Source organism: Mirounga angustirostris, unplaced genomic scaffold (genome assembly GCF_029215605.1).
Source record: "Mirounga angustirostris isolate CCGP_5_RB_7025 unplaced genomic scaffold, mMirAng1.0.hap1 SCAF_4, whole genome shotgun sequence".
NCBI lineage: Eukaryota > Metazoa > Chordata > Mammalia > Carnivora > Phocidae > Mirounga > Mirounga angustirostris.
In genome coordinates, this window is record NW_026991712.1 from 2,028,098 (window position 1) to 2,038,920 (window position 10,823).

Genomic DNA, 10,823 nt, shown 5'->3' on the forward strand with positions numbered 1-10,823 from the left:
CAGCTCGCCCACCCTGCTTACGCCCACCCCAGCCTCAACCCTGACCTCTGTAGGAGCCCCTTCCCCACCTAGGAAAGTGCAGCTCTTTGCGAAAGCATGTGCAGGCCTGGTCATTTGGTGAGGAGACCTCTCCCTGTAGATGAAGGTCGGGGTCAGCTCAGCATGTGGGGCCCAGAAGAGGAACTTGAGGTAATTCTGGGTCTCCAGCACTGAGGTGTCTGGAGATGGACACAGAGCTCCTCCCCTGCAGCCCAGCTGGGACTCCTGGGGGCAGAGGGCCCAGGCTGCAGGTGAGCCCAGTGCCCCTCGTTCCCGGGTTGCAGTCGGCATGCACCGCTGTCCAGGTCCTGGCCGAGGAACCTTGTAGAAGCAGGGGAGTCCTTGGGATCTGGGGGTGTCCCCTCCCCACCATCCTCCTGAGCGCTCACGACCTCAGTGTCTGGGCCCAGGACCACTTTCCATGTCGGACTTGGGTCGCTGTGGACTGTTCGTGGGTCCCTGCGGGATGTGAGCCATCTGCGGTCACCAGCCATGCGCAGGATACGAAACAGGCATGGGAGGGGGAAGGGCGGAGGCCCCTGGAGCGCTAGTGGGTGCCTGTCCTGGGTCCCAGGCTCCTGCTGGAGTCACAGGCTGGGCTGCAAGAGACAGAAGATTACAGTATCTAGGCAACAATCAATGAAGTATTTTTCATGCGCATAAAAAACGTAAGGGGCTAAATGGAGGCTTATAGCAAACCATGTTCTTAATGTTTTCTGAAAACCGTGAAGTATCGAGCTGAAGGCATTGATTTCCATTTGGGAAGCCTGGGTGGGAGGTTGCATGCACGCTTCTCTGCAGTGCACACCCATGTGCTTTTTCACGTGTGTCTCTGCGTGTCTGTAGGTGTGTCTCTGTGCATGTGTCTGCGTGTGCACGTGTGTGTGTGTCTGTGTGTGGTCAGGAAAGACTGTTGACTGCCCGCCCCCCCTCCCACAGGCTGTAACCGGAATAAGGGACCTGAGTGTGTCACCCTGGGAGGGGGCGTCTCCATGTGTGTCCCCCGCCCGTCAGGCGCTGGGTAGGAGCCTTGCCTGGGGGTCACCTCACTGCATCTTCTCCACAGCCCTGTGAAGGAGATGTGCATGTGTCCCCATTTTTCAGATGGATAAACTGACAGGCAGACCGAAGAAGTGGGCACCATGGGGGGTAATCCCTCTGCAGCTGGGGCTGTGCCCTGATGCCGTGGAGCCAGGTCTGCGGGTGTTCCAGGTGGCTCCGGATGGGTCAGGGGGGCCCGTTATCGGGGCGCCGTCATTCACGGTGGCAAAGTTTGGGGGAGCCGGTCAAAGGCTTGAGGGTCCCTCCCCTGGGATCTGGTGACTTTGGGCAGCCCTGCTTCCCTGCTCTAGCCTGCGAGCATGTCTGCCGAGGTTGGTGCAGGCCTGGGATGCTGGAGCCTTCTTTGGGTCCGGGGCTCCTTAGAGGCTGACTTAGGGAAGTCTGTCCTCTGGGGCCCAGGTCCTGCCTCCAGAGCTCCTGCTGGGCACCTGGCCGGGGTGGGGGGGCTCCTCTCGATGATGCTGGCTGTTTCGCTGTCCCCATGAGCACTACCACAGTTGTGTTCCTGTTACCACGCACCTGCTCTGGTTGATGGAGATGAGACACAGCTGGCCTTTTCATGCCGACGTTCCCATGTGGCCCTCCAGCCAGCAGGGCTGTATCTTGTCCTCCCTGCTGCCTGTCCCACGGGCCCAGCTCCGATCCGGCTAGAGGTCGGTGATGTGTCCACGTGATTGAGCAAATGTGGTACCCCAGCCCCTCCCTGTCAGCCAGCTGCAGGTGCAGTCAGATCCAGCACCGCCCTGAGCAGCTCACAGCCTCGGGGAGAGGGAGGCCCTTGAGGTGCTGAACGGCCAGGAGCAGAGTGGAAGCTGTTAGAGGGGCAGCTCTGCCCGGAAGGCTTCCTGGAGGAGGTGGCTCTTGAAAGCTGAGTGTTGAGAGGTGGGTATAGGCTCCTCTGTCAGACAAGGAGGAGGGCACTGCAGGCCCAGGGCACAGCCCAGGCAAAGGTGTGGAGGCATGGTGGGTGGAGCCCTGGGGCAAGACTGGCTGGGGTGGGAGTGTGTAGGGTCTTGAGTAGGAGAGGAGGGGCAGGCGAAGGGGCCGGGAGGCTGGAGGCTTCCTGGGGCACTTGTCTGGAGCAGTCCTTTCCTAGTGGGCCTGAGGGAGCCATAACCAGGTTCCAGACCCCCTTCCTCTGCATGGGGTTGCCCCACCCCTTGCTTGCACTGCCTCAGCGGCTGGGCAGATGGCCCCATGAGAAGGGCAGCACTGAGCCAGCCATTGGAAATGGCTCTCTGCCAGGAAAAGGGTGGAAAAAATAAAAGCATGAAAATGCTGGTGGCCAGCACAGAAGGCAGCATGTGTGTGAGTTGTGCAGGCGGCGTTGATGGACATGATGGAGTTTGCCAGCCAGCATAGAGAGCGGGTGTCGCATCTTACCCGTCCCAGCCCCGTGATGCCTGGGTGGGACTGGGCAGGGCGGCCGGACGGTGGCACACAGCTGGGACCCCACTGCTGGTGGGCAGCTGCAGGGCAGGAGGGCGCTGGGGCGGGTGGGCGGGGCGGAGCTGGTGGGTGGGGGCGGGGATTGTGGGCGGAGCTGGGGCTGGTGGGCGGGGCGGGGATTGGGGCGGAGCTGGTGCTGGTGGACGGGACTGGGCTGGTGGGCGGGGCTGGAGTCAAAGGACCTGCCCGAAACCCTCCTTGTGGCCTTGGGTAGGTCGTGCATGGAGTCCCCGTTTCCTCCGTGGGCTCGGGACGCTAAGACCTTGCTGGGGTGCAGTGAGGCCATGCGTGCCCTTGGTGTGGCAGGTGGTGCACAGAGTTCGTGTGTTTCCTCCCTCCCCCGACCGGTCTCGGTCTTGGTCTTCGTCCTTCTTCTCTGTATAGATGACCCTACCCTTCTCCTGCAAAGTGTCCCCAGACTGGCTCTGGGCTGCCCGCACCATGGATCCCTCCAGAGGCAGAGGTTTGAGTTCTCCTGCTGATCCCTGACACCCAGGCCTGGATAACATCCCCCACATTTGAGCCTCCAGGCCTTTGTCCCTGTCACAGGGAGGGATGCATGAGGCCTGCGGGCCACTCTGGCCCCACTCCTGGAGAGAGGGTCAACCCTGTCCCTGGAGCAGCCCCTGCCCCTGCCATCTCTTTGCTCCACTTCCCTCCATCCCCCAGTTCCCATTGGCCTCAGATTTGGTGCCTACGACTCCCGGCTCTGGGCCCGTGCCCGTCCAAGTGGGCCACACGGTCCTCGCAGTGACCACAATCTCTACAAACACACAGCAGCCTATGGACTATACCAGGGCACCGGGCCCTCAGTGACCAGGAGGACGGGAGCCGGGGCCTTGCCACGATGGATGTTGGCTGAGGCTCTGAGGGCAGAGGCTCATCCCGCGCAGGAAGAAGGTTCGAGCCAGGCCTGACCCCCAAGCCCACCTCGGTCTTGGGGAGGGTTCAGGGTCAGGCCTCCCCGCCACGCCGGCATCACAGTGGCCCTCACCAGGGGCAGGACGCATGGGCTTGCCCACCCCAGGACTCTCGCTCTTCTTCAGGGGACACGTGACAGAAGAGGCGTGAGGGAAGAGTCCTGGGGCTTCACTGGGGAAGTGTGAGCCTCCTGCCCCTGCTAGGACATGAGGACACGCCGCTCGAGGGGAGACCTTGTCTGTGATGGTGGGACCGCTTGAGTCGAGCCCTGCTGTTTCCAGCCACTGAACTTTGCCGAGCGTGGGCGTCAGCTCTGTCAATAGGACAGTCCCTCCTTTAGAGCAAGGCTGTGAGGACGTGGGGAGGGCCTGACGACTCTCCTCCTCCCCCTCTTCCTCATCCGACTTCTCTAGGCTGTGGCCTCCAGAACAAAGCAGAAGGAGATGGGGTTCGACCTTCAAGGCCCCTTTAGAAGCAGGGGTTCTGCCCACCAAAGGGAGGACACGTGGAAGGGAGCATCCTCAGCCAATGCTAACAGAGAAAGGAGCATTTTCTGAAGAGAAGGACCCTGGAGTGGGACCCAGGAGGAACCCCCTGGGGCAAAGTCCGCCAAGTCAGGTGCATGTGGCAAGGCCCTCCCCTTCAGCTGTCTCCCCGCTCAAAGCAAGCAGTTTTGCTTCTGGGTGCTTCTCAGTAATTGCAATAATAAATTGAATAATCAAGCTAAATCCACAGAAGAGAATTAAATATTAATTTCTAATAAGCTATTCAGAGAGTCACCGGCAAGGACCAGCAGAATACATATGGCCTGTGTGTCCCCCTGCCAGGCCCCCAGACCCTTCCCCGCCAGGGCAGGACTGACCCGCACCAGCCTCAGTCCGGGAGGGTGATGGCGTGCCAGCCCTGGGAGGTGTTGCCGGGCCCTGGTCACTCTGTCAGGAGGCCAGCAGGCCCACGAGGCTGGCATCAGGCACATCAACAGGAATAGGTGCCTGTGGGATCCGGCTTCCATCTTCCCGGCAGCGGGGGTCCCCATCATCGTGGGAGGGTAGCCAGCACCATTTGGAGGAGTGGTTAGCGGATGAGAAAATGACGCATCTGAAGGACATTGAGAGTAATCTGAGAGGTGGGGACAGTCCCCCTCAGGATCCCAGGGTCTGTGTGGCACCTGTTCTCCAAGAAGCCTCTCAGTCACCTCCATGCAGCCAGGGATGCTAATGGGGGGACTGGCCCCAGTCAGTCAAAGACAGTGCCCCAGGGTGGACACTGAGTATGACCTGGTCATGTGCTGAGCCCTGACCTTGGTCACACACTGAGCCCTGATCCCCAGTCACATGCTGAGCCCTGATCCCGGTCTCACACTGAGCCCTGATCCCGGTCTCACACTGAGCCCTGATCACAGTCACACTCTGAGTCCTGACCCCGGTCACACTCTGAGTCCTGATCCTGGTCACACCCTGAGCCCTGACCTTGGTCACACGCTGGGCCCTGATCCTGGTGACGCTCTGAGTCCTGACCCTGGTCACACTCTGAGTCCTGATACTGGTCACACCTTGAGCCCTTATCCTGCTCACATGATAAAGCTGATCCTGAACCTGATCCTCCTTTTAAGAGATGAGAAAACATAGGCCATGAAAATTACGTTTGGCTGCAGCAAAAAGTTGATAATGGTGGAGAAGGTAGGCAGGCCAGGGTCACATTTTAGGGGGTGGTTAATGCAGGTTAAGGGCCTAGTCTCAGTCCAGTGTCAGCGAGGCAGTGGGGGAGTTTGGAGCCTGGCATGGCCATGGCTGGGGTGGGCTGTGTGGATGTGCTGGCCCCGTGACCGCAGCCCCTGCGGAGAGACTGGGACTGAGGCGGGGGGTCTGGTTGGAAGAGGAGGTGCCATGTGCCTAGGGCAGGGCAAGTTGAGGGGCAGGCACAGAGTGGGTGGGTCCCCAGCCTGGCCTGCGTGGGGCGGGTACAGCCTGTGCTGGAGCCAGGCTCTGCATTCCTGGGGCTCGGTGAGGGCGCCCTGGTCCTGTGTGTGTGGTGGGGGTTGCAGAACAGCCGTGGGTGCCGAGAGGTGCCAGGCAGAGCCCAGCCCATGGACACCCCTGCCGCAGATGCCAGACTTAGCAAAATGAAAATAGAGCCCCGGTAATGGTGAATTTCCAACAAAGAACGAATGATCTAGTGTGAGAATGTCCCTTGCGGTATTTGGGACAGTCTTACACTGAAACGGTCCTTCCCTGCTTCTGAGATTGAAGTTGGCATCCTGTGTTTTGCCTGCGGACACCGTGGGGCCGCCCGCCCCCTCCTGGGGCTCTCCTGGCAGCTGGTGTCCCAGGTACCGGGCCGCTTGAGAAGTCAGATGCCCGTCCAGCTGGACTGGGTTTTAACAGGAGCCCAAGGCTTGAGCTGGGAGGCCAGGGAGCAGGGATGAGTTGCAGGGAAGAGGCGTGGTAGGGGTGGGGGTCTTTCTGAGCCTAACCTCCTCCCCTCCCACTTCCTCTTCCCCCGGAGCATCCAAGCAGGTCAGAGCTTGGGGTGAGCTGGGTCCCAGCTCCCCCCCCCCACCAAAGGCTGGGTCCCCACCCCACAGGGCTCTTCTTAGGGACAAATGAGACAATTCAGGTGGAACCTCTGGTGTGTGCCAGGTGCTCAGTTTTGCTCAGAAAATGCAGGCAAGTGCTCTCTGTTGTACTCCCTGGGCTCAGGGGCACTGACCCTGGGCCTCGCCCGGGCCTGTAGCGGAGGTGGGGGCCTACAGGTCAGAACCCAGGGGCCAGCACCGGCAGGGAGGGCAAAGGGGCTGTGGCCCTGCGTGCGTTCTGTGCCCTGGCAGAGACCACCGTAAGGCAGATCTATAGGACCACAGCCAGGGGGCCCGGCTGAGTCAGGAGCTGGGCCTGGGAGTCCAGCCCCTGGTTCCACGGGCCCTGGGGGCAAAACACACATTCCCTTTTCTTGCAGACTTTCCAGTGCCTCCCCTCCTAAACCCTCCTGAATGCTTGGGGTCAGGGGAGGAGGGGACTCCCGCTGTCGGGGATGAGGGCTGGGGAGTGGCCTGGCTCTGCACAGGAAGCATTTGGGGATGGGAGAGGCTCCCCACTGCCCCCAGGGGAAGAAGAGGGGCAGCCTGCAGGACAGTGCTGGCCCCCACCTTGCAGAGCAACCTCGGGCGACCCCGAACTGCTGAGTCCTCGCTAGCCCAGGGCAGATGGGGATTGGGGTGCATACCCCTCAGGCATCTTCCATCCATCCACAGGCCCGGGGATTGAAGGCATCTCATGGGAACTGGGAAGAGCGGCCTCTGCCCTCTGGTTACCCTCTGCTGGGGAGGCCAGTATGGGCCTCACGGGTGGGCAGGGAGGTGCCCAGTGCGAGGGGGTGTGGTCGAGAGAGGGGCTGGGCTCAGTGCCCAAGGGCAGAGGGGGCGGGAGGACAATGGCAGAGGTCTGGTTGTCAGAGGATGGGAGGGCCAGAGAGATGCTTGGACCCTGCCACCCACTGTCCCTGCCCCTGGTCAGCCACTAGGGGGTGGGGCTGGGGACACACTGCCCTGGGGACCAGGAGGCTGGGTCTGGACGCACCCGGGGGCCTACAAGAGCTGGGGAGAGGGTGGGTCCCCCTACTTGCCCTCCCTGAGACCCCTGCCCTGCACGAGGCCACTCAGCTGCAGATGTCCCCACCCCCAGAGGCAGGTGGAAAGCTGGGCTAGCTCTGCACAGGACTCCAGGACCGGCTGCCCCGCGTGTCCCAGCCGACACCTGCCGCCCAGACCTCCAGAAGGGCTGTGAGCCACAAAGCCAGCTTGAGGGGTGCCTCCTGGGTGTTCCTCAGTTTACCATCGAGAAAACCCAGCTCTGGAGGGCGTGGCCTGCACCTGGCTCTCAGGATGGGGCCTGCCTGTTGGGGGCCTCTTGTGGTAGGGCTCGGGTTGGGGGATGCCAGGTGGGGCCAGTGAGGCCGGGGCTGGGAGGAGAACAGTTCTCAGGGGGGTGGTGCAGCCTCAGAGAGGGGCCCCGGTGGGCTTACAGGCAGGCCTTCGGTGGGCATGGGGCAGTGTGCCCGAGTTCCCCTCCAGAGGCACAGGATCGCTGCTCCCCTCAGGCTTGCCCTTCCCCTCTCAGGGACTGGGGGTCCCCCGTGGGCATGGGAATGATTTCCCCCAGCAGGTGAGAGGACAACAGACAGAGGCGCCTGGAAGGGGGCTGCATTCCCCTCTGGGGCCTCCCGTCTGCTGCTGGGCCCTGGAGCCCAGGCTGGGGTAGGGGTGCTGGTGGGAGGACAGGGGAGAGAGGCCACAGTGCCCTGGTGACCTCCACCTACCCAGGTGGTGTCCAGGAGGAAGTCCTCTGCAGGGGCCTGGCCAGTGACCACCATGGAGGGGCCGTGGCCCTTTGTCCTGGTGGCAGCAGTCCCAGGCCCTGTGTGTGCCTTCACCGCAGCACCTGCGGACCCCCACCCTGTTCCTCCAGCTGGGCGTGGGCCGTGCAGGGGAGCAGGGCCTGTGTGCTTCCTGGCCTCGGGGCTGTGGGTGGGGCTGGTTGTGATTTTCAGCAGGGTGCTCAGGGACCCTCATGGAGAGGGTGACGTTTGAAGAGCTGACCTGTATCCCAGGGAAAAGCATTCCAGATAGAAGGAACAGCATGTGAACAGCATGAGGGGGGACGACCGCAGGCAGAGCTCCAGCAGAGAGCCCAGTCTGTGGGCTGGGGCACAAGCTGAGGGCCGCAAGTCCCAAGGACCTCAGCCAGAAAGTGGCCAGGAAGGCCCCTGAGCGGCTCTGCTGGGGAGGGGACCACCTCAGAGGAGCCGAGGAGAAACAGCACAGGGGGCAGGAGGAGGCTGTGCCCAGTGGGGCGTGGCCAGGAGCGGATCGTGGACGTGCTGAGGGTGGAGCCCACCGGGGTCCTCATGGGACGGAGCCTTAGGTGGGGGGGAGCCTCTCTGCTTTGGCTCCTGTGGTCTGGCCAGAACTTAGCCACGCCCAGGGCAGGCCGCTTGGGGAGGGGGCAGCCGGGAAGGGGCCGGTGGACCAGACTCACACCTGCTTGCCAGGACTCTCATCCGTCCTCCCCGAAATCTCTGTGCTGTCAGCCAGTCCTTCCGAGGCCTGGCGCCTCTGGACCCTCCGGACCCTGGCCTGGCCTCCCCAGCCCTTAGGAGTCCCGCAGAGGGGCGTGGAGCTGGTATTTCACGGGAGAATCCCGGAAAGGCTGTGTTTAGCCTGATGCTGGGACCCAGGCAGGCGGCTGGGGTCACTGTCTGCGGCGGCCGAGCAGAAGCCCACCTAACGCTCCATGCTGTCCACGTCCTGGTGGCCTTCCTGTGTTACGGAGCTCATCATCCGGGGAGACTGTGCCGGGGGCCTGGGGCCTGGGGCCTCCAGGCCCCCTCCCTGGCCCGGTGGCGGCCCTGGAGAAATGGGCAGGGAGATGGGATTGTCACTGAGTCCTGTGGGGTGTCCTCCCTCCTCCCCTTTGTGCCCCACGAAGAGCAGCAACGTGGGGGACTCAGGCAGGACTGGGGGCGAGGACGGGCCAGGCAGGGAGGGAGGGCAGCCCGACCAGGGCCAGAAGAGCCCACGTTGGCACCTGTGGTCCCGCGCAGCCGCTGGTCTCTTGGGACTTGTTTTCTCATCTGTGAGCGGGAGACCTGTCATCCGGGCCCACCTCCCGGGCAAACCTCAAGCTGGCAGGTGGAGAGGGTAGCAAGGCAGGGCCCCACTCCGACTTTGTGGGACAGCTGTCAGCTCCCCAAGGAAGGGGGGCATGGTGGAGAGAGCCAGGTGGGAGCCAGAGCCACCCGCTCCACGCTGCCGCAGCCACGCCTCCTCCCTATGCGCGGCTGGGAGCTGATGGAGCCTGTTGTTTTGCAGGTTGATGCCGCCACCTGGCCTGCATGGACCCAGGAGAGTTTCCCACCGGCCTGCCTCCCACCAGGGTGCTGACCCCGCCACCGTGACACCGACCTCTGGCTGGGCCTGCCCTAATAAACTCCCCACTTGGCTGGCCACAGCGCTGGTCTCCATCCGTTGGGTGGGAGGCATCTTTCCTGCTCTGGGACCCCTGGAGATGGAGCCTGAGCTGTAGTGGGTGGGAGAGGCCACAGCAGGGGTGTGTGTGTGTGTGTGTGTGCATGCGTGTCATGAGTGTGAGTGTGCATGTGTCATGAGTGTGAGTGTGGGGGTGCATGTATGTCATGAGTGAGGGTGCATGCGTGTCATGCGTGTGTGAGTGTGCATGCGTGTCATGAGTGTGTGCATGCGTGTCATGAGTGTGCGAGTGTGCATGCGTGTCATGAGTGTGTGTGCATGTGTGTCATGAGTGTGTGTGAGTGTGCATGTGTGTCATGAGTGTGTGTGAGTGTGCGTGCGTGTCACGAGTGTGAGTGTGTGCATGCGTGTCATGAGTGTGAGTGTGGGGGTGCATGCGTGTCATGAGTGTGCGAGTGTGCATGCGTGTCATGAGTGTGAGTGTGCGTGCGTGTCATGAGTGTGAGTGTGGGGGTGCATGCGTGTCATGAGTGTGCGAGTGTGCATGCATGTCATGAGTGTGTGTGAGTGTGCATGCATGTCATGAGTGAGTGTGCGTGCGTGTCACGAGTGTGAGTGTGCGTGCGTGTCATGAGTGTGAGTGTGGGGGTGCATGCATGTCATGAGTGTGTGTGCATGTGTGTCGTGTGTGTGTGTGTGCATGCATGCATGAGTGTGTGTGCGACGTGGCGTGGTGACATGGGTGTGAAACACGGATGGGGTGGTCCAGGGCCTCTCTCTCTGGTGCTGCCCCTCCCGAGGGGCTCCCCCAGTTGGAGCCTGGCCCTCCCACCACAGCAGGCCCTGGGCCTTCCTCCCTGAGGACCCAGCACAAGCCCTCCCAGGACCTCTGTGTCCCCACTCTGGAAACAGTGGTTGGGGGGCGGGGTTGGATGCAGCTCTGAGGCCCCCGTTGCTCCCGGAGATAGAAGCCTCTGGGTCTCCTGGCACCCAGCTGAGGGATGGGGCATGGAGAGGGGGTCACGGAGTGGGGCTGGCACCCCTACATAGGAGGGCCGTGGCCTGGCCCCTGTGGGCGGGAGAGGGCAAGAGGCAGCTCCTCTCATGGTGGGGAGTGGGTGCCAGGCGGGTGGGGGGCCAGGCCGAGGCCCCCAGGGCACAGCACTGGGGGAGCAGCACCCTTCCAGGCCCCTGTAGGACCCCACGGGGTGTGGCTGCCCCCAGATGCCCAGGGAGGGTGAGCTCGCCTGGGAGGGGCATTCTAGAAAGGCCTGCAGGACGCCCCTGCCTGCTCAGGTGGGCTGGAGCAGAGGGCCCACCCCTCCCCGCCCCTCCCCCCCCCCCCAACCCCAGTCCTCTGGGAGGAGGG

At 62.7% G+C, this 10,823-nt stretch overlaps 1 protein-coding gene across 1 annotated transcript in view; it reads left to right on the forward strand.

The window, feature by feature from the left end:
* The window catches only part of TSNARE1 (t-SNARE domain containing 1), a 155,236-nt gene extending 145,742 nt beyond the window's left edge, over window positions 1-9,494 (forward strand). The window contains exon 14 of the mRNA XM_045895787.3: window positions 9,338-9,494. The gene's annotated coding sequence lies outside the window, so the exon portion shown is untranslated. The remainder of the gene's footprint in view (window positions 1-9,337) is intronic.
* The last annotated feature ends 1,329 nt before the right edge of the window (window positions 9,495-10,823 follow it).